This window comes from Rhinoraja longicauda, chromosome 17 (genome assembly GCF_053455715.1).
Source record: "Rhinoraja longicauda isolate Sanriku21f chromosome 17, sRhiLon1.1, whole genome shotgun sequence".
NCBI classification, from domain to species: domain Eukaryota; kingdom Metazoa; phylum Chordata; class Chondrichthyes; order Rajiformes; family Arhynchobatidae; genus Rhinoraja; species Rhinoraja longicauda.
In genome coordinates, this window is record NC_135969.1 from 30,773,389 (window position 1) to 30,796,614 (window position 23,226).

A 23,226-nucleotide genomic window follows, 5' to 3' on the forward strand; every position below is an offset into this window, starting at 1 on the left:
CATTTTCATCCCCATGCAATTGTTATCTTAATCCGAGAAATTTGTTGAAATAAAGCTTACCTAATATGAATCGTAGAAAAAGACACAACATTCCAAGCAATTGACAACAAAGTTCACGTTCACAATCAAAAAGACACTTCGATTTAGACACAAAATGCTGGAGTAAAACCCCTGTCCCACTTAGGCGATTTTTTAGGCGACTACAGGTGACTAGGCTGTCGCCACACGGTTGCCGGGGTGTCGCCTGTATGGTCGTGAGTCGTCTCCAAAGAGTCGTAGCGTTTTTCTGGTCGCCGCTGGATTTTAAAATGTTAAAACATTTTCGGCGACTGTTGGTTTGACACCAATGATCGTATCTTGACATCTCCTGACGTACGCGCTGTAGTAGGTTGTCGCCAGGTTGTCGCCAGGTAACGTAAGTTGTCACCGGTGCTGACTTTGTTGAATTCCATTGGCGACTACCTACGTGAACCGGTGACAGGTACCGGCGTCAAAACCGGAGGGCAAATTGACGTGAATTGTCTTCAGTTGTCGTCGAAACGGTCGCAGCTTGTCATAGCTTGTCGCGGGTACACGTAGGTTGACTTCGGTTGTCGTAGGTTGTCGTCGGTGCCATCATAGGTGGACGTCCTATGTTGCGACGATTGCCGTAGCTTGATGTCGACTAGGTGGTACGTTGTTGTAGCTTGTCGTAGACATTGTCATAGGGGGGGTCCAATCGCCGTTTTTTTCGGCGAACTGCTACGACTATTGCAGTCGTTGGCAGTCGCCTAAAAAAATGCCTAAGTGGGACACGCCTCTAAGTCAATGGGACAGGCAGCATAACTGGATAGAAGGGATGGGTGACGTTTCGGGTCGAGACCCTTCTTCAGGCTGACTTCAATTTACCGTTATTGAAATTAATTGATATTCAGGTTGGGTGGGGGAAGGGAGTGGAGGTGGCGGTGGTGGGGGGGGGGGGGTGGCGGGCGGGGGGGGGAGGGTGGCGGAGGGGGGGTGGCGGAGGGGTTACCTTGTTTACACGTGTCATATTTTCATTGATGAGCTGATTGGGATTGGAAATGCAGCTCCAAATCCACTAATCCAGGAAGAATGTTCATTCCTTTAGTCAATACTTTATCGCGCCATTGACAATTATCAAACACACAATATTCTATCTTCCATATTATTTATTGAAATTTCAAGTTCAACTCCACCGCATTTCTCTTTACATGAGAATGAAATGCGATTTTTATGCGCATTTTAGGTGGTTTGGGATGAAGAACATTGATGGGCGGATTTTGCTTACACAAGATAGACACAAAGTGCTGGAGTAACCCAGAGGGTCAGGCTGCATCTCTGGAGAAAAAGGATGGGTGGCATTTCGCGTTGGGTATCTTCTTCTGACTGAAAAGGCTTATACTTATTACCAAAGGAATTGTTTATGAAAATCTCACTAAAATTGGGGAAGTATAATTTTTAAGAATGCTTGGAGTATGTTTTCATAAAGAAGAAATCAGAGGTAATTTTCCAGATAGATTTATAATGTTACTGCTGCTAAATCGCCAGAGAGCATTGGCACGAACCATAGGAATACTTGTGGAAAGAGAGGGGTGTGACAGGAAGCAACGCTGGAGATTATAGCTCCCAGCAGAGACACAATACTCCAAGGCATTTGTAGATGGAGATCTGGATTTAATCTATGGCTCTAATTTTCTGACTTACATTCTTACGAGCACACACTGCCGCTGGGAATGCTAGATTGTTGAATTTACAGTTAAATATGTATGAATTAGAAATATTAATGCAATCAACATATTCATGCCCTGAGCCTAGGAGATGGTTAAATGTATTCGAGCTCAACACTTTATAACTTTCATATAATACGCTATGCTTTCAAACAAATTAATTCTGAGATTGGATCATTTAGGCATCTTTCTTTGATTTTGAAATGTTAATTTGAGCTTGAGTCCACTTCACTCCTACAGTTATAGATTCACAGTCATAGAATCACACAGCATGGAAATCGCCCCCTTCAGCTCAACTTGCCCATGCCGACCAACATCTCCCATTTGCATTTGTACTAGCTGCCTGCATTTGGCCCAAATCCTTCTAAACCTATCCGATGCATGTACATGTCCAAATGTTTTTAAACATTGTGATAGTATTTGCCTCAACCACCTCCTCTGGCAGCTTACCCATACACCTATCACTCTTTATGTAAAAGAAATGTCCCTAATGATTCCGATTTAATCTTACACCCCTCACCTTAAACCCATGTCCTCTGGGTAAAAGATTCTGTGCATTTACCCTATCTATTCGTCTCATGATCTTACACACCTCTATTAGATCAATCCTCTTCCTCCTGCGCTCCAAGGAATAAAGTCGTAGCCTGCTCAACCTTTCCTTTTCACTCAGGCCCTTGAACCCTGGCAACATCCTCAAAATTCTTCTCTGCACTCTTTCCAGATTAACAACAGCTTTCCTATAACAGGGAGACCAAAACTGAACACAATACTACAAATGTGGCCGCACCAATGTCTTGTACTCGTGCTTGAGGTTATACTTGATACTTGCTATCAGTTTTCGGATGAAAATCCAAGGATGCATGGCACTATAATCCAGGACAAAGAGTGACAAGGCCATTTTGATCTATACATTACAAAAGAGTTCACTGGTTGATGAAAGATGATGGAAAGGATGAACAGGGTTTAAATGCAAGGAGACTTGGAAATATGCAAAAATAAGCAGTTTGTTGTCATGAGGCTTTACCACTACCAAAAACAGAAGATGCCTCGGTATGCAAGTTGCAAAAAGCCAAGCAAAAAATCAAACTCCTGGAGGAACTCAATGGATTAGCTTGCATCTGTGGAAGGGTCTCGACCTGAAACGTTGTCTACCCATTTCCTTCCACTCATGCTCCCTAAATTCCTGACTTCCTCCAGAGCTTTGTGCTTTGTTTAAGATTTAGATTTTAGATTTAGATTTAGAGATACAGTGCAGAAACAGGCCCTTCGGCCCACCGGGTCCGCGCCGCCCAGCGATCCCCGCACACTAACACTATCCTACACTATCCTACACCCACGCAGGTCACGGGGAGAACGTACAAACTCCGTACAGACGGCGCCCGTAGTCAGGATCGAACCTGAGTCTCCGGCGCTGCATTCGCTGTAAGGCAGCAACTCTACCGTTGCGCCACCGTGCCGCCCATCAGACATCAGAAGATTCCAGCATCTGCAGTCTCCTGACAGAATTCCAAATGGAGATGGTCATTGCAAAGGGTAGGCAAAACTTGCAGACCTGTTGCCACGCCTCCTAAACTGAAGAAATGTCACCCCTCCAGTAACGAGCAAGTTGTGTTAAACATTTCATTACGGAGGGCATGAAGAATAAGGTAGAGTTTTTTTTTTTAGTTGCTTAGAGAGTTTGAGCAGTGTGCATCACAAGTTCCCTGAAAGTAAATGGATATCTGGCTCATTGCACAGGCCTTTGAAATTCAACCACAAAGCCGAATTGATATACCAGGCCAAAATGAAGGAAGGACATTAATAAACCAGATGGGTTTCTAAGGCACTTTAAGAGTTGAATTATACTAATTTTTTATTCCAGATTTATCTATTTAATTGATTTTATATTCCTTGGCTGCCATCGTGGGATTTGAACTCGTGTCTCTGGATCAATAGGATCTCCTGACCCATTTCATAAGGCAGTTTTGTATCCTTTGGATGCTGTTCTAGTAAGTTAACCACTAATCTTCCAGAGCCATACATTGTTCCGTTGGTTACAGGAGCCAAGAAATGCTTTTGTGTAGGTAGCAAGAATAAACTTTGTAATACTGTTGAAAATAAGCTTAACTTGGAGGGAAGCAACATTGCATTAATTTCTGGGCGTTGGTAAATGAATCCCCTGACTATTCAGCCAAATGTTTGTTAGTCGACATCTTGTTTTTTCCAAGAATACAACGCTCTGAAATGTGCTACAACATAGTTTAATGTTTTAAATCTAGCCAGATTGAAAAATAGTCCCGTTTTTACAAAAATGGACAATGACCTGAAGTTAAGCTATTTAAAGAGCAAAAGTTAAACTGCAACTTGCAACCTCAAGCACAACCTTGTCTTGTTTGTCTGTGGAGATCAAGGTCAAGATCACTCTCAGATTCCTACCCTCAGAAACATTCCAGGAGGCTGTTGTTGATCTTTACTGTTTTTCTCTGTTTGCTGCCCATTCCTCAGTTTAAGAAAAAGGGTTGGGCCATTTAGGACTTAAAACTTTTTCACCCAGAGAGCTGTGAATCTGTGGAATTGTCTGCCACAGAAGGTAGTGGAGGCCAATTCACTGGATGTTTTCAAGAGAGAGTTGGATATCACTCTTTGGGCTAATGGAATCAAGGGATATGGGGAGAAAGCAGGAATGGGGTTCTGATTTTGGATGATCAGCCATGCTCATCGGGCCGAATGGTTTACTCCTGAACCTATGTTCTATGTTTCTATGTTTCTATGTTTCATCCATTAGGAAGGTCACTCAAACTCTGTACTCCAGGAAAGAAAGCTTCACCTTCGTTCTCTCCAGCCCAGAGAAGCAAAGGGATTTTCCTGTATAGCAGACTTTGCCAAAGTGATTTCACTTATCAACTGCACTTAGCCTTCTGTCAGGAGTGATGGCTCTAACCCAAGAGGGTTTCTGTGGCCCTCATGCATGAAACAAATGTTTTCAGTGGACACTTTAACTTTGTTATTTATTGGTATGTACAAGTCCCTCTGAAACACGGAATATCTCTTCTACCCCACTTCCAACAATGTAACTGCCATTCATTCAGCAGCAATCCTCTCCAGAAGCCAGAAGAGTGTTACATGCATTGTGAATGCATTCTTTCCATACTTCTGTATGGCATAGGAGGTCTCCAAGTCTATATTGCCTCACAGAACAACCGTATACCTACCCTTTTTCTTTGTAATCCTTTTTCCCATATTCTCATAAATTCCATCTTCCGCTCCTCCCAGGCTCTACAACTCACGAGGGGCAAGTTATTTTTAATTTCTTCATTTTTTGTTGGTGCTCGCCAAGATGGCGATAATGTTTGCAGACAAATGAAGTTCATGCATGGGTGATTGGTAGTGTGGTTTAATTGTTCCTCAAAATAGCTACATAAAGATCATATTTTCTTTAGACTTTAGACTTAATATATACAGCGCGGAAACAGACCCTTCAGCCCACCGAGTCCGCTCCAACCAGCGATCGATCACCCCATACACTAGCACTATCTTACACACAAGGGTTAATTTACAATTTTACCAAAGCCAATTAACCTACAAACCTGTACTTCTTTGGAGTGTGGGAGGAAACTGGCGATCCCAGAGAAAACCCACTCGGTACAAACTCCCTACAGGCAGCACCCGTGGTCAGGATCGAACATGGGTCTCTGGCGCTGTAAGGCGGCAACTCAACTCTGCCCCACCAGGCTGCCCATTCTGCCGAACACTAAGCAGTCAAAGCATTTGGGGTTTTTGAGGTGGTGTGCGTCTCCGCAATTAATTCTGCAGAATCAAGCTGAATGCAAGCTGCAAAAACAATCGTGTCATTATTAAAGTAATTGCATCGTCGGCTCTATAGCAGGGAAGGAACAAGGGCAGCATTTTCCTTGGACACTCTGCTGTGCTGCTCTGTTAGCATACAGTGCTGATGCAAGAACATTTTTCATTCCTCACCTTAAAACTGAACAAAAAAAAAAGTAACACCAGTAATGGGCAGTAAGCCAAGAATTATGTAGCCATAAGGCTGGTTGTTATAGTGATAAAAGCAAGTGGCCTTGGGAAAAACACGATGAATAGTATTTCATATTGATTCTTTGATTAACAATGGTCATGAAAGCAGATAATGTGTTCCAGCTATGTGTTACAGCAAGTCTACAACATCTTGTCAATCCCAAGAGCAATAGAAAAACATTGTGTCTTTTAGAATTATTTTTAAATGCACAGAATTGAATCTAAATTATGCACTTGTGATTTAGGAAGTTAAAAACATCAAATGTAAAATTATCTTTGCTCGTCGATTTTGCTTGCTGAGATGCAATGACACAGTACTGGGGTCCTCTGGCATCTGGTTTGATTGGTGATTAGATACAAAATGCTGGAGTAGTTCAGTTTAGTTTAGTTTATTATGATTGTCACGTGAACCGAGGTACAATGAAAAGCTTTTGTTGCGTGCTATCCAGTCAGCAGAAAGTACATGATTACAATCGAGTCATTTACAGTGTAGAGGTACATGATAAGGGAATAATGTTTAGTGTAATGTCAAGCCAGCAAAGTCCACAAATCAAGGATAGTCTGAGGGTCACCAAAGAAGTAGATAGTAGTTCAGCACTGCTCTCTGGTTGTGGTAGGATGATTCAGTTGCCTGATAACAGCTCAGTAACTTAGCGGGATAGGCAGCATCTCTGGAGAGAAGGAATGGGGGACATTTCGGGCCGAGACCCAATTATGTAGTTGGACCTTGGCACTGTTTGTCAATAGTCTCCCTGACCATTGTAACAGCTGGGAGAAATACTAGGACGACCGACTGATCTTGCCTGACCTAACATGTACATAGAAACATAGAAACATAGAAACATAGAAAATAGGTGCAGGAGTAGGCCATTCGGCCCTTCAAGCCTGCACCGCCATTCAATATGATCATGGCTGATCATCCAACTCAGTATCCCGTACCTGCCTTCTCTCCATACCCCCTGATCCCTTTAACCACAAGGGCCACATCTAACTCCCTCTTAAATATAGCCAATGAACTGGCCTCAACTACCTTCTGTGGCAGAGAATTCCACAGATTCACCACTCTCTGTGTGAAAAAAAACTTTCTCATCTCGGTCCTAAAAGACTTCCCCCTTATCCTTAAACTGTGGAATTCAGCAAATATCTGGTCATCCCATTAGTAAAACTATTAACCAATAACCTAGATTTGTGACATCAAATGCTTTTGGATGCTGCATCATACTTGCAAGAAAATGCAAAGTGAAGCAAAAGTGAACCATCTTTCATTCTATTTGGTCCACAAGGGATATGACCAAGTTAGATTGTTTGCCAAGTTCAATGTATGCTGAACATATACAATGCTCTCAGATGGCAGATATTAGATGAGGTTTTGTTTTATTCAAGCAATTGTTTGGATCTAACCGTCACATATTCTGCAGTCCTTGTTCATTCTACAATCAATTGTCAAAATCGTAACTCTGCGCTCTGAAGTTAGTTTCCTCTAAGCTTTCTCAGGAAGGAACAGATTAGTGAGCAGATAACAGACTAAGGATTGCACGTGGCATATTCCGGACTTACTTGGCTGCATCATTTCACTGAAGCACCAGAGCAAAATGGTCGACAGTGCAGAACTAATTATCTCATCAGCAGCCTCCTGCCTTGGAAACAGTTCAAAGTTCTGATCCATGCATTAACTTTCCTTTAACATTTAATGGTATATAATAAATAACAATGAGCATAAAAAAGAAGCTTGAACATTAAAACTATATTTTGCCTCTATTTGTCTACTTGAGATTATACTGGACATTGGCCTTCATCAGCTAGGGTACTGAGCATAGAAGGTAGGATGTTACATTGCAGGAGTACAAGACGTTGTTGGTGAGGCTGCATTTGGAGTACAGTGCTCAGATTTGGTCACCCTGCCATAGGAATGATGTCATTCAGCTGGAAAGATTGCAGAAAAGATTTATGAGGATGTTGCCTGGTCTCAAGGGCCTGAGTTATAAGGAAAGGTTGGACTATAGTCTTTGAAGCACAAGAGGCTGACGGGGGATCTTATTGAGGTTTATAAAATCATGAGGTGCATAGACAAGGCAAATATCCTGACTCTTTTACCTAGGGTAGGGGGAACAAGAACCAGAGGACATAGGTATAAGGTAAGAGGGGCAAGATTGAGGGCCACCTTTTTCATTCAGTTTGTAAATGAATGAGCTGCAACTAGAGGTTGAATTAGCATTGAAAAGACACTTGGCAGGTGCATGAATAGGTAATATATAGAAGGAAATGGTCCAAACATGGGCAAATGGGATTAGCTTAGATGGGGCATCTTCGTTGGCTGGGCCCAGTTTGGCCAAAGGGCCTGTTTCCATGCTGTATGACTCTGTGACTATGATTCTATTTAGCCATAAAAAATCCACAAGTGCTAAAGGCCATTTATGTTAGTGATCATGCCCTCACCCAAAATCATTTGCAGTCACAAAGAGAACCTGAGAATGAAAAATACAAATTAAAGTCATAGAGTCCTATGGTGATATCGTGTGGAAACAGTCCCTTCGGCCCAACTTGCCCACACCAGCCAAAATGTCCCAGCTATACTAGTCCCACCCACCAGCATTTGGTCCATATCCCTCCAAACCTGACCTATCCATGTACCTGTCTAACTATTTCTTAAATGTTGGGATAGTCCCTACCTCCTCTAGAAGCTTGTTCCATACACCCACCACCCTCTGTGTAAAAAAGTTACCCCTCAGATTCCTATTAATTATTTTCCCCATCACCTTAAACCTGTCCTCTGGTCCTCGATTCACCTACTCTGGGCAAGAGACTCTGTGCATCTACCCAGTCCATTCCTCTCATGATGTTATACACCTCTATAAGATCACTCCTCATCCTCCTGCACTCTGGTGCTGGTGATAGAACCAAACTCAGCAGATATGATAGCTCTATCTAGGTTAAAAGTGGTCTGCTGCAATTTGTGAGCACAACTAGGAATCATATCATATCATATCATATCATATATATACAGCCAGAAACAGGCCTTTTCGGCCCACCAAGTCCGTGCCGCCCAGTGATCCCCGTACATTAACACTATCCTACACCCACTAGGGACAATTTTTACATTTACCCAGCCAATTAACCTACATACCTGTACGTCTTTGGAGTGTGGGAGGAAACCGAAGATCTCGGAGAAAACCCACGCAGGTCACGGGGAGAACGTACAAACTCCTTACAGTGCAGCACCCGTAGTCAGGATCGAACCTGAGTCTCCGGCGCTGCATTCGCTGTAAAGCAGCAACTCTACCGCTGCGCTACAGGCGTGGCCACCAGGCTTATAGTTCACGCCTGAAGGCAGAAGGAGAGACAATGGCCAAAAGTAGTAACATAAATCAATTAAGTGCAAGAAACTCTTTATTGTGAACTAATAATAATATTGTGAAATAATGTTAGTAACAAGAAGATAGGACTTCTACTGTGATATGCCTGAATCCAAAGAGCTTTTGGCTATCATATCATATCATATCATATATATACAGCCGGAAACAGGCCTTTTCGGCCCTCCAAGTCCGTGCCGCCCAGTGATCCCCGCACATTAACACTATCCTACACCCACTAGGGACAATTTTAACATTTTTTACATTTACCCAGCCAATTAACCTACATACCTGTACGTCTTTGGAGTGTGGGAGGAAACCAAAGATCTCGGAGAAAACCCACGCAGGTCACGGGGAGAACGTACAAACTCCATACAGTGCAGCACCCGTAGTCAGGATCGAACCTGAGTCTCTGGCGCTGCATTCGCATCAGCAACTCTACCGCTGTGCTACCGTGCCGCCCTATCATTTGACATAGGGACAGATAAATTGTTTTAATGGTACATTATGGGAAAAAAAACAGCCTTCTATTCACATTATTTTGTTTTGCTAAGACACAGCACAACTTATCTTTCTTTTAAAGAACTAGGTTCTTCTACCAGCAATGATTTTAAAAGCCTTAAAGTATGATTTCATCTCCCACCTCCTATGAAAAGCACATCTATGAATAAATAGTGTAGGAAAATAACTGCAGTTACTGGGACAAATCGAAGGTATCACAAAATGCTGGAGTATCTCAGCGGGCCAGGCAGCATCTCAGGAGAGAAGGAATGGGTGATGTTTCGGGTTGGAAGAAGGGTCTCGATCCGAAACGTCACCCATTCCTTCTCTCCTGAGATGTTGCCTGGCCCGCTGAGTTACTCCAGCATTTTGTGATACCTTCTATGAATAAATAATGCTCAGTGATTTAACCTAATTGTACATTTTGCTAATTGGACAATTCATCTCACAAAAAGGTTCATAATGAATTTTGATGAAACAGTATTTCAGCTACAACTGAAATATTGTACAATTTAGGGCACCACAATTGAAGACTGTGGAGGTTCAGAAGAGATTTACCAAGATGATTTCAGGAATGAGAGTCTTATGTGGATAAACTGAAGAAGATTAAAATTCTCCTTGGAAGCAGTTTGAAGTGGGATCTAATAGAGACATTTTTTTTTGTTTCTATATCTGACAACAGATAAAATCTTGAAGGGTAGATAGAGGAAGCACATTGAGAGAAGGTATTCTCATTCTCAGAATGTTCAAGGTCTATGATTTCATAGTGTGCAATACTGGAGTTCATTGCCACAGAAGGCTGTGGAGGCCATGTCAATGGGTATTTTTAAGGCGGAGATTGACAGATTTGTTGATTGGTAAGGGGGTGTCAGGGGTTATGGGGAGAAGGCAGGAGAATGGGTTTGAGAGGGAAGGATAGATCTGCCATGAGTGAATGGTGGAGTGGCCTAATTCTGTTCCTGCCACTTATGAACATGACCAGGGAAATGGAATCAAGGTGATCAACAAAAGGACCCAAAGTTAAATGAGGAAAATTTCTATTTTCACAGCGAGTGGTTAGGAAGTGGAATGCACTGGCTAGGATGGAAGTGGAGGAAGATTCAATTATAGTGTTCAAAATGCAGCTGGATAAGTATCTGAGATGAACAGAACACTCAGGCTGGTGATCCTTCAGAATTCTCTTCACGATATTCTGTTTAATATTTCTCCATAATATTTTGTTATGACACAAATTATCTCTATTTTACAGAAATAGGCTCTGTGAAGGTGTGGTCATTGTCTACACTCAAACAGAGGTTGATAACTTTGTTAACATTTAGAAAATTGAGGGATTATATGGGTGGTTCTGGAAAAAGCAGCTTCCAGAGGTGGAAGATCAGCCGTGATTTTGATGAATGGTGGATCAGACTCACAGGGCCAGATTGCTTATGTTTGCTCCTGTTTCCTACATTCAGAGGGCATTAATGGAAAATCAGTCCAATGACCAGTGTCGTTTCTTATACAGAGGAAGATCATTTTAGTTTTTGGTCGACACAAAATGCTGCAGAGCTCCTGAGGGTGGTGTCCTTGACCGAAAAATCTTCAGTTGCTTCATCTTAACAGAAGCTTCAAAAGTGGTGATACCCAATCAATGGTTGCACAACATTCAATCCCATTTGTAACTCCTCAGAAAATGAAGCCGTTCCTGCCGGCATGAAGCGAGACCTAAATGGTGAAATACAAAAACAGGCAGAGACTGGAAATTTAAAATAGAGACAGGACATGTTGGACACATTCACCAAGTCGAGTAGAAACTGTGGAAATCAAACTGTAGAATAAAGAGATTGGAGAGAAAGGAGTTGCTCATTATGAGAATGAAGTCAGTTTAGTAACGGAGGGTGGAGATGGAAAGGAACCATTTGGTTGTAGTTTCGAGGAAGGAATGCTGGGGTGTGATGGAAGTAGAAGAATTGAACATTTATAATGAGAATAAGCTGGTTGCGTGCAGGAAATCAGAAACTATAAAAGTAGTGGAAGGCACCACCAAAGAGCTATTCCCAAAGTAGAGAGAGAGAGAGAGAGAGAGCAAGAACAAAATCAAGATAGGAAGGAGGAAGTGATGGCATGATTTCACCTGAAGGACTTCAATGTTTCAAGAGACCACCAATGTTTCACAGCCACCTTCTCAATGATAATTATTGATGATCAATAAATTCTGACACCACATCCACTGAGCAATTAAAAATAAATATGTATGTGGCTATTTGCAAATATGCAGAACAAATCAAATCCCCAACTTGCTAATGCTTTCCTCAATTCCTACATCTGTGAACTCGAACAAGTCTGTGCAGATTCTTCTTCACAGTTATGCAGATATGAGAATATGCGTCAGAGCAAACTGATTTTCCACTGGACTTGTGCATGACTTTGCAATCCCCACTCAAACCATCACTTGGATGTTTTTTTCCTCAATCCCAGACCTATAATTGCATGGTCTTCTCGAAACAGCTCTGTACCTTTCACAACTCACATAGATTGTATGTGAGTTGTACGTAGTACGTACGATTGTACGTAGTACGTACGATTGAACTGTGTACGTAGATTCTGTGTTGAAGCAATGCTGACATCTCATGGACAACCTTTATCCATGCTCATAAAATCCCTGAACTGTGGCAAAGATAGATGAGATTAAATTCAGCAACCTTCACAATGGATCCACATGAGAAAAGTTGTCAAGGACGAATCCATTGTAATCTAACTCTCATACAAACTCAGTTGTTCTTGGCAGTCTATTATTAGTTATATAAGTCATTCATGTATAGCCGCCATGTATGAAAGCATTCATACATGGTGAATACAGCTGGGCATCCAGATATCCAGTTTATTATTCCAGTTTTCCAGTTAAAGTAGATTTAGAGTTTAAACCTTTATTTGCACCAAGAGATGGAGTCATAGAGTGATACAGTGTGGAAACAGGCCCTTTGGCTCAACTTGCCCACACCGGCCAACATGTCTCAGCTATCCTAGACTCACCTGCCCACGTTTGGTCCATATCCCTCCAAACCTGTCTTATCCATGTACATGTAGTTGGGTGAAACTCTGGATGAACTTTTACAAAATGCAACATGGCAAATGATGGAGGTTTTGCTGGACGATTACCTGAATGGTAACAGTTATAATTCATTCAAATTTAACATAGTTGTGGAAGAAAATAAAAATATAATAAAATATTACCAAAAGACAATTTAAATTAACTATCTATATACTAAAACTCTCGTTTGTTTGTTTGTTTGTTTGTTTGTTCCTGAACTACAGCCAAAACGGTACACAATAGTGTGACAATTTTAGGCCCACCTTACTCACCATTGTCCCTTGTCCCTTTGGTGCTAATGGAAGAAGTTACATTGAAATCGGTGTTATGTTTTTAAAGTTATTCACATTTTAACGTTTAAATCTATCTCCTAGGGATGGGGGGGGGGGGGGGGGGGGGGGAGGGGGGGTGGAGGGAGGGGAGGAGGGAGGAGGAGATTTAAGAGGTTTGTGATAAAAAGAGAAAGATCGGCACTGTAAAATCTAGGGCATCTCGGATGACAAAGTCTATGGAGGATAGGATAAATCAAACATGGAAGTTTATGTCAGGTACTAAGAATGTGATATTGCAAAAAGGTAGGAGAAAAAGTGGTCGTAAAGGCTTTTGGTACATTGGCCTTCATCAGTCAGAGTACTGAGTATAGAAGTTACGAGATAGACACAAAAAGCAGGAGTAACTCAGCTGGAAAGGCAGCGTCTCTGGAGAAAAAGAATGGGTAACGTTTCGGCTCAAGACCCTTCTTTAGACTTGTTGGGAGGTCATGTTGCAGTTTTATAAGACATTGGTGAGACCGCATTTAGAGCATTGTGTTCAGATCTGGGTACCATGTTATAGGAAAGATATTGCCAAGCTGGAAAGGGTACAGAGAAGATTTACGAGAATGTTGACAGGACTAGAGGGTGTGAGCTACAGAGAGAGGTTGAGTAGGCTGGGACTCTATTCCCTGGAGCGCAGGAGGATGAGGGGTTATCTTATAGAGGTGTATAAAACCATGAGAGGAATAGATCAGGTAGATGCACAGAGTCTTTTGCCCAGAGTAGGGGAATCGAGGACCAGAGGAATTAGGTTTAAGTTGAAGAGGAAAAGATTTAATAGGAATCTGAGGGGTAACATTGTCACACAAAGGATGGTGGGTATATGGAACAAGCTGCCAGAGGAGGTCGTTGAGGCTGGGACTATCCCATCGTTTAAGAAGCAGTTAGACAGATACATGGATAGGACAGGTTTGGAGGGATATGGACTAAAGGCAGGCAGGTGGGACTAGTGTAGCTGGGACATGGTGGCTGATGTGGGCAAGTTGGGCCGAAGGGCCTGTTTCCACACGTATCACTCAATGGCTCTATGAGAATAATGAAAGTGCAAGAGTGAAATTAAAAGGGAAATCAGGAGAGCAAATGGAGGACATGATAATGTACTGGCAGATAATATCAAAGGAAATCCAGATATGTACAGGGATACCAAGTAGATAATTGAGGAAAGAGTAGGAGCAATTACAGACCAAGTAAATAGCCTAAGCTTAAAAACAGACAATGCATTTAATGCATTAAACAAGATGGGAATGGTCCAAATGGGTTAGTGATAAAGAAAGCTTGTGAAATATCAGATGGAAAAGCATAGTAAAAGATAAAGTTAGAAAATCCACAATAGACTACGGGTGCTGTCTGTACGTAGTTTGTACGTTCTTCCCGTGACCTGCATGGGTTTTCTCCAAGATCTTCGGTTTCCTCCCACACTCCAAAGACATACAGGGAGGTAGGTTAATTGGCTTGGTAAATGTAAAAGTTGTCCCTAGTGTGTGTAGGATAGCATTAATGTGTGCGGGGATTGCTGGTCGGTGCGTACCCGGTGGGCCGAAGGGCCTGTTTCCACACTGTATCTCTAAACTAAACTAAACTAAATTAAACCTCCCTGCTCTTTTATCCATTGTCTTGGCGAATGAAGGGAAGCATCTTGTACGTCATTCCAGTCACTTTGTCCAACATTGCTGCTCTCTTTAAAGTGGATTTACACTCCAAGGTCACTCTGTTACTGCGGAGTTCAGTGGCCGAAGCAAACAAAAAGGACAGATCTGGCTCTGCGTTCCTCATCTCCACATTACTCTACAAAGGGATTTGGCTTCTTTTAAAATGGATACATTGCCAGGCCCGAAGTAAATGTGTTAAGGGAAACATTGGAGAGGTCTAATCATCATTTTTGTTCATCTTTCCTGCTTACAGGAATAAAGCCAGAGAGTATTGATATTGCTTTACTAATATTATAAAAGTAGCCTAGAGTCAATCGTGCAAATGTGTGAATCCCATGTACTTGGGGCTGGGAGATTTCTCTCCAATTACAACATCAAATGTATCTCCCTCTATGTGCCAACATACTAATGGATAATCCACAGTGATGTTAGTATCTGTAGGCTGTGTGGTACTGCTGCCAATATTGAACAGGAGGATAAATACCACGGACTGCCTGATATATTTTATGGTTTTGATGCCACACTATTTATGCTGAACAAATGTAAAAGGAAGCCGCCAAGAAAAGGAAGGGTTAATATTGTGAATACACCAGAACAACAAGATACACAGCACTGGGTTATAAGACTGTGCTCTCTAAATGTAGACATTTTCTGGTTTCTAAAATGATTCAACATTCACAACAGAGCGACTCAGTGGCGCAGCGGCAGAATTGCTGCCTTACTGCACCAGAGATCCGGGTTTGATCCTGACTACGGGTGCTGTCCTTACAGAGTCTGTACGTTCTCCCCTTGACCTGTGCGGGTTTTCTCCGGATGCTCCAGTTTCCTCCCACACTACAAAGGCGTATAGGTTTGTAGGCTAATTGGCTTGGTAAAATTATAAGTAGACACAAAATGCTGGAGTAATTCAGCGGGTCAGGCAGCATCTCTGGATAGAAGGAATGGGTGACTTTTCGGATCGAGATCTTTCTTCAGTTGTCCCTAGTGTGTGTGGGATCATGTTACTGTGCAGGGATAGCAGGTTGGTGTGGACTCGGTGGGCCGAAGAGCCTGTTTCTGTGCTGTGTCACTAAACTAAACTAAACATATAACAGTGAATTGTGAGAATAGTGGTTGCTACATTGAAACTGATGAAACACGATGCAGTACCCAAGTACGAGGATTTAAGATTTAAGATAGAGGGAGAAATCAAAAAGTACTCTTGACTTCAAATTGACTCCAGGCTTTCACCTATAAAATTGTGAGCCATTAAATTGCTGTTGGCAACGTATATAAAAATAAACTTGTCAAGATGCACATTAATGAGCTTTTTGATAGAAATGCTCTTGCACTGGTCAGTGGTACAACTAACTTCTATCATGGCCGTGATGAAAGGGAATAATAAAATCTGCCTGCACATCAATTCAAAGCTATTTCTGAAAGGCCTCAGACTATGCAATTCAGACCACGGCAATTCTGTCTGAGCTGATGAAAAAGAAAACGTTCGCGTTTGTACATTTACAGATTTGATTTTGGCACACAATTAAAAAATGACTCTTCTCACTACATGTCCTGACATCATTTGGAAGATACTAATCTGTGAACAGCGGAAATTGAGGAATACCAGTAGCAAAGTTTCAAAATGACTAGATTCAGAAAATTAGCTGTCTATGCTCATCAAATTTCCCAAATAGATCAGCAAATCCACATAACAAGAGTGAATTGTTATTGTAATTAATTTATTAGCCAAGTATGTAAACATACAAGGAATTTTATTTGCCAACAGTCATACAAAAAAGCAACAAGATACATAAACACATAAAATTAAACATAGACTTAAACAGCCACCACAATGGCGTGTGAGAATCCCCAGGGCACATAGCATAAGTGGAGACCCACAGCCATCAGTTCGATGTCCGAGCCACACACACACTCCTTCACCGTGATGTGACCAGAGTTGTACCGACCGCTGTCACTCTCTCTGCAGTCCCTGTCCGCCCGAACAGTCACAAAGCAGTTCATACCCTCACTAGACGTCATGTCCTCATGGCCCCATGTCCCTGCAAACACCGAGATCACTGCATTCACGGCACTTCCTCCGAGTCCTCACCAGTGCAGGCAGCACGTCCATCTTGTTTTTTTCGGTGACTTCACATTTCCCACTGTGATGGAAGGCAAATAACTATACCTTCTTTCATCCTTTTCTCTCACGGTCGGGGCAATCAAAACTTGTGCAGTCGGGGCGATCGAAGCTCCCGCAGTCAACAATCGAAGCTCCCGCATCAGGGCGATCGAAGCTCCTGTGATCGGGGCGGTCGAAGCTCCTGCGGTTGGAGCTCCCGCAGTCCATCCCTAACAAAGGGACCGCCAGCTCCACGATGTTAAAGCCGCGCAGTGCAGACGGAGATACGATGAAAAAGTCGCATCTCCGTCGAAGAAAGATAAAAAAGGTTTCCCCAAACCCCCCCCCCAATCTCCCATAATACAAAAACTAAAGATACACTCAAACATATAAGTAAGAGAGTAACACAGTAGCATAAGAAGAAAAAGACAAGTCGGGCTGTCGGCGCAATTGATAGATTGCAATGTATGAAAAAACCAAGAAACCAAGGTAAGAAGAAACCAAAAAAAAAGTTTAGGAACTGGGTAAGACGAAAGGTGTTAATGGGATAGGTAAACATCCTTTACAGGAATCATATCTTAACGAAAGTAAAATGAGGAATGTATTTGTATTTCTATGTGGTGTTTGAGGTAATGTGCAGAAGTTGCCCGTTTATTATTTTGATGTGGATTCCGTAAAGGCATGAGATACTGAGCTTTGAATTGTGACATATATAGAGCCGTGATGGGAGTATGGGTAAAGAAGTGGCAAATGGAATACAATGTGGCAATAGACAATAGACAATAGACAATAGACAATAGACAATAGACAATAGACAATAGACAATAGACAATAGGTGCAGGAGTAGGCCATTCAGCACTTCGAGCCAGCACCGCCATCTCAATCAGTACCCTATTCCTGCCTTCTCCCCATACCCCCTCACTCCGCTATCCTTAAGAGCTCTATCCAGCTCTCTCTTGAAAGCATCCAACGAACTGGCCTCCACTGCCTTCTGAGGCAGAGAATTCCACACCTTCACCACTCTCTGACTGAAAAAGTTCTTCCTCATCTCCGTTCTAAATGGCCTACCCCTTATTCTTAAACTGTGGCCCCTTGTTCTGGACTCCCCCAACAAACTGTAAGGTCCTGTACTTTGGTAGAAAGAATAAAGCCATAGACTATTTTCTAAATGGGGAGAGGATTCAGAAATCAGAGGTGCAAAGGAACTTGGGAGTGTGGTGCAGGATGCCCAAAAGGTTAATTTGCAGGTTGAGTAGGTAGTAAGGAAGGCAAATAAAATGTTAGCATTCATTTCGAGAGGACTAGAATATAAAAGCAATGATGTAATGCTGAGGCTTTATAAGGCGCTGGTCAGACCACGTGTGGAATATTGTGAGCAGTTGTGGGCCCTGTATCTGAGGAAGGTTGTGCTGGCATTGGAGAGCATCCAGATGAGGATTAGGAGAATGAACCGGTGATGATTAGGTTAATGTATGAGGAGCATTTGATGGCTCTGTGCCTGTACTTGCTGGAGGTTAGAGCGATTGGAGGGGGGGGGGGGGGGGGGGGGGGGTGGATCTCCTAGAAACCTACCAATAAAGCAAGGCTTAGATGGAGTGGATATGGAGAGGATGTTTCCAGTTGTGGGAGAGTCCAGGACCAGAGGGCACAGCCTCAGAATAAAAGGACGTTCCTTTGGAATTTGGTTTCTTCTGTGGTGACTGAGTTAATGTGCAGAAGTTGGTGGTTTATTAATCTTTACCTTTAGATGAGGAGGAACTTCTTTAGCCAGAGTGTGGTGAGTCTGTGGAATTCATTGCCACAGGCGGCAATGGAGGCCGTCTTTAGGTATTTTTAAAGCAGAGATTGATAGGTTGTTGATTAGTAAGGGTGTCAAAGATTACGGGGAGAAGGCAGGAGAATGGGGTTGAGAGGGAAAATACAGATCAGCCATGATCAAATAGCTGAGCAGACTCAATGGTCCAAATGGCCTAATTCTGCTCGTATGTCTTATCGTCTTATAGTCTAAAAGGGGTGGGGATGGGGAAAAGCCTGGCAAGTAATGGGTAGATACAGGCGAGGAGTAGGGGGAGGGAATTGATTAGCAGATGGGTGTAGTAATGGTAAAGGCTAGAGGTGAAAAGGAGACAAAAGAGTGTCAGATAATGAAAAAAGAGGAGGAATAACGTAAAGTTGGGGGAAGGATATGAGTAAAAGTTGACAGGGGGGGGAAAGAGGCGGGATGAAAGGGAAATTAACGACTCGGGAATGGCAAATGAGTATACGAAGGAGGGGAATGGAGCAGGATGAGAGATGGTGGGGAAAATGTGTGTATACTAGGTGGGGTCAGGGGTAATTGAGGGGGTATTAATTGAAATTGGAGAATTCAATGTACATTGTTGGTAAGCTACCCAAGCAGAACATGAATTGCTGTTCCTCCATTTTGTGAATGGCCTCACGCTGGCAAGTGGGGGGATGGCAAGGTCAGAAAGGTCGGTATGGGAGTGGGAAGGGGAGCTAAAACCATCAGCAACCAGGATTTGGTGGACTGAGCACACAAGTTCGGCAAAACGGTGGCCTAGTCATTGCTTAGTCTTGCCGGTGTAAAGAGGTCACATCGGGCGCGGTAAACGAGGTTGGGAGAGTTGTGTTTAAATACTGACCTCACTGTAAAGGTTTTGATGCAGAATTTACCTTTTAACAGTAAGCTTCCACGCTTCATTCAAGAAGACTAGCAGCACGGTGACAAAGTGGTACAGTTGCTGCCTTATAGCACCGAGTTTGATCCTGACCACGGGTGCTGGTCTGTACAGAGTTTGTACGTTCTCCCCGTGACCTGTGTGGGTTTTCTCCGGGATCTCCAGTTTCCTCCCACACTTACAGGTTTATAGGTTAATTGGCTTGGTATAATTGTAAATTGTCCCTAGTGCGTGTAGGATAGTGTAAATGTGCGGGGATCGCTGGTCGGCGCAGACTCAGTGGGCCGAAGGGCATGTTTCTGTGATGTGTCTCTAAACTAAACTAAACTAAAGACTGTCCAATGTTTACAACCTGATAATTTATCAAAATATGAATGTACCTCTCCCTCTACAACCAACTACGACTACATATGGCGATAGCTGAAGTTTTACTAATTAGTCTAACACAACAATATACACCATTTTTCAAAGGGCTGACCTACATTAATACATTTGGAGGGCAAATTTTAAATCTATGTCTGCCACACCGTTCAAAAAATACATGATTGCTTTGAATTAGGTTCATAATAGCTTCCATTTTCTTCTGATAATTGCCTTTTTCACCTATGTATAAGGAAAAAGTAAATCTGAACCATTAGATTATTTTACACCACTATATTAATGACAATGCGTCATATTGTATTTTCAGTTTCCTCAATGAGAGGTTCTCAATTGCCCAAAGCAATTTTTTATATCATAAATCTGAATAAGCCATTGCATTATGCAGCAGCTCCCATATGTATTACCATAAAATATAATAACTTGTGCAGCAGTAACAGTGTACTAGCCTAATGCTCTCTTTTAGTTGGAAGAGGGAGAGATTGGCTCAGCAATTCACTTGCAGCATTGTTTTCTATTTATTTACATATGCTTCTCTCAAAACTATTATAAAAGCTTCCCCATCTTGCATCGACCATCAAGGTCAATGGCATCGGGAGCACCACCACCTAGAGATTCCCTACAATTGTGTGCACTGCTCCGGCATGGAAATTTACGGCTGTTGCTTCATTGTTTCGTGCTAATATCCTGGAACTCTCCCACCGACGGCACCAAGGGAGGACCTTCAACAGATGAAGACGATCCTTCAAAGGGGGTTTAGATTGAGTGATGAATCCTGAGTAGTACTATCATAGTGATTGAGTAGTCGACCTGAATTACTATCTAGCTCTATGGTGACCCTCGGACTATCTTTGATCGGTCTTTACTGGCTCTATCTTGCACAAATCGTTATTCTGTTATCGTGTATCTGTACGCGGTGAATGGCTCGATTGTAACCATGACTGGTTAGCGCGCAACAAAAGCTTTTCACCGTACCTCAGTACACATGACAATAGATTAAATAAACTAAACTGAATCTTGGCTTTGGAGTGATACTCACATGCCAAAAAATGAATAAATCACGAAAAGAGAAATAGGAAGCCCACCATCGACTTTTTGTTGACGTGCTTTCTATCCTCAATCTAATAGGGCTTCAGTCAATATGGACATTAAAGGACATCAGTGGCAGCTGGATATAACATCTATTTGCCTCGTTGATTTATGAGATCATAGTTAGGGATGCAAAAAGCATGGTAACCCCAGTAAAATATCATCCAGGAATCAACTACCGTACCAGATCTGTCCTGACATAATCTGAACAATTATGTTTGGATTCACTACATAGCCTGTGTATACAAAAAAAATAAGCCACTCTGAGTTGTGTAAGGAAGTTTTAATCCCTGCATGAAAAGGAAGATTAAAATTGGCATTTCCAGCCTGCCAAATATCCCCCACAAATGATTAAATGCCAGTTGTAAAGCAAAATGAAAACATGTTCATTTTTTTTTCACCTAAGTTATATTTATTTTGTATTTTGACTCGCTTTTACCTGGCACGTGTCATTTCTGTACAGGATGACACACAGATGGCTTTTGTTCAAAGTCTTGAACAACAATATAATTTGGCTGATTGTTGAAGGCTACGCAAATGGAATAACAGAATAACTTGCAGTCCAATTTTTCTATCTTCCAAGACACGCTTACACTTGGCTTGGTTTAAATAACAGAAGTTTATCCTGCAAAACAAACCTGGTGTCAGGTATGTTAATTCTTATTTTATACTAGACCAAGTGGACCCGTTGGGGCCAAACCTCTCCTGCATTGGTGCAGCACCCTCTCCCCCCTCCCCCGCTTCCCCTCTCCCCCCCTCCCTCCTCCCCATCCCTCCCCCCTCCCCACTCCATCCCCCTCAACCCTCCTTATCCTCCCTCCTCCCACCTTCCTCCCCCCTCCTTCCTCCACCCTCCCTCCCCCCCTCCATCCCCTCCCTCCCTTCTTCCCCCCTCCCTCCCTAGGAGATAGATTTAAACTTTAAAATGTGAATAACTTTAAAAATAAAACACCGAATTCAATGAAACTTCTTCCATTAGCACCAAAGGGATGACGGTGAGTAAGGTGGGCCTAAAATTGTCTCGCTATCGTGTACCGTTTTGGCTGTAGTTCAGGAACAAACGAACAAACAAACGAGAGTTTTAGTATATAGATGCATTGTATCATCAGTTATCCTCAAAGCTTCTTCCAAAATGGGTGCTCAATTGTCACATGTATCGATGGTGTTTTTTTTAAAGGCTGTAACCTCTTATGATCATCTTTATTCCTAGCTTTGAATGTGAAGAGGTGTAATTTTGCACCTCAGTCTTGCATTTGAAAGTGAAGAGTTTGAATTTTGCACCTCAGTCTTGTATTTGAGAATCAGAAACATATTTAATGAAAAAGAAAAAGAAAAGCCAGATTCGGGGAATGTAAACATCACAATGAGCAGCTTGTCCTGGTGAGGATCAAGGGGGACATACTATTTCAAAGATCCAATCTGTTGTAAAGTTATGTATTTTCTTTTCAGTCTATTGAACCCAAGTTGCCACCTGTCTCTTGCCATCTGGCTTCCTCCTTTGTTCAGTCAGTCAGGAAGCTTGCACTGATTTTGTTCCCATGCAAAGGAATTTACACTCAACAATAAAAAATAAAAGCTTTGGTGATGTGCATCTGCTTTTCCAGATGCACAGTCAGACAGAAGCCATTTTCCTCTGGACAACTGGGCAAATTACTTAAAAAAAAAAAAAGTAGCTTATTCTCACTTCACTGGTTGAAATGATAGATTCCCATCTCAAGAGCTTTAATGAAAACATTTCGAAAGCATAATCACAGACTCAGAACTCTTTTACTGCTTCCATACTTGGTCACTTTGGAAATAAGAATCTTTACCAAAAGCAAAATAAGACACCCCATTTGAAGTTAAACATGTTAAAAATGTGGTGGAAGTGACGGAAAAGGAGAAATTCAAGTCAAAGCTATTTATCAAGAGAGCCAAAATCTTTCAACTTAAATGTTAAGATCGAAAAGGTCAAGAAATAAAGACCTTCAGAAGAAGCAGTTTAACTAAAGAATTTTTAAATTGGATAATGATATTATTTATTTGGGATGTAAATCTATCGAGAGCTTAGTAAATATGGCAGTGGGAAAGATTGAACTGCTGAACTTTTATATTGTCCGAAGGAAAATATATTAAATGGAATATTAAAGTAACAACTGAAGCTGCATTTAGGATACATTTGCCCAGAAGTTTTCTTTAAAAAAAAAGATGTTTGCCATCAAATTTAAAGAGAGTAGTACAGACCATAGAGGCATAATCTATTTTGACTAGCAAACTACTTTTTATCAGATGCATCTACTTACTCATATGCAAAGCTCCATTGATTTTGAACCATCAAATCCCACTGAAACACTTCAAGGGTGTGATGTGCAGAAT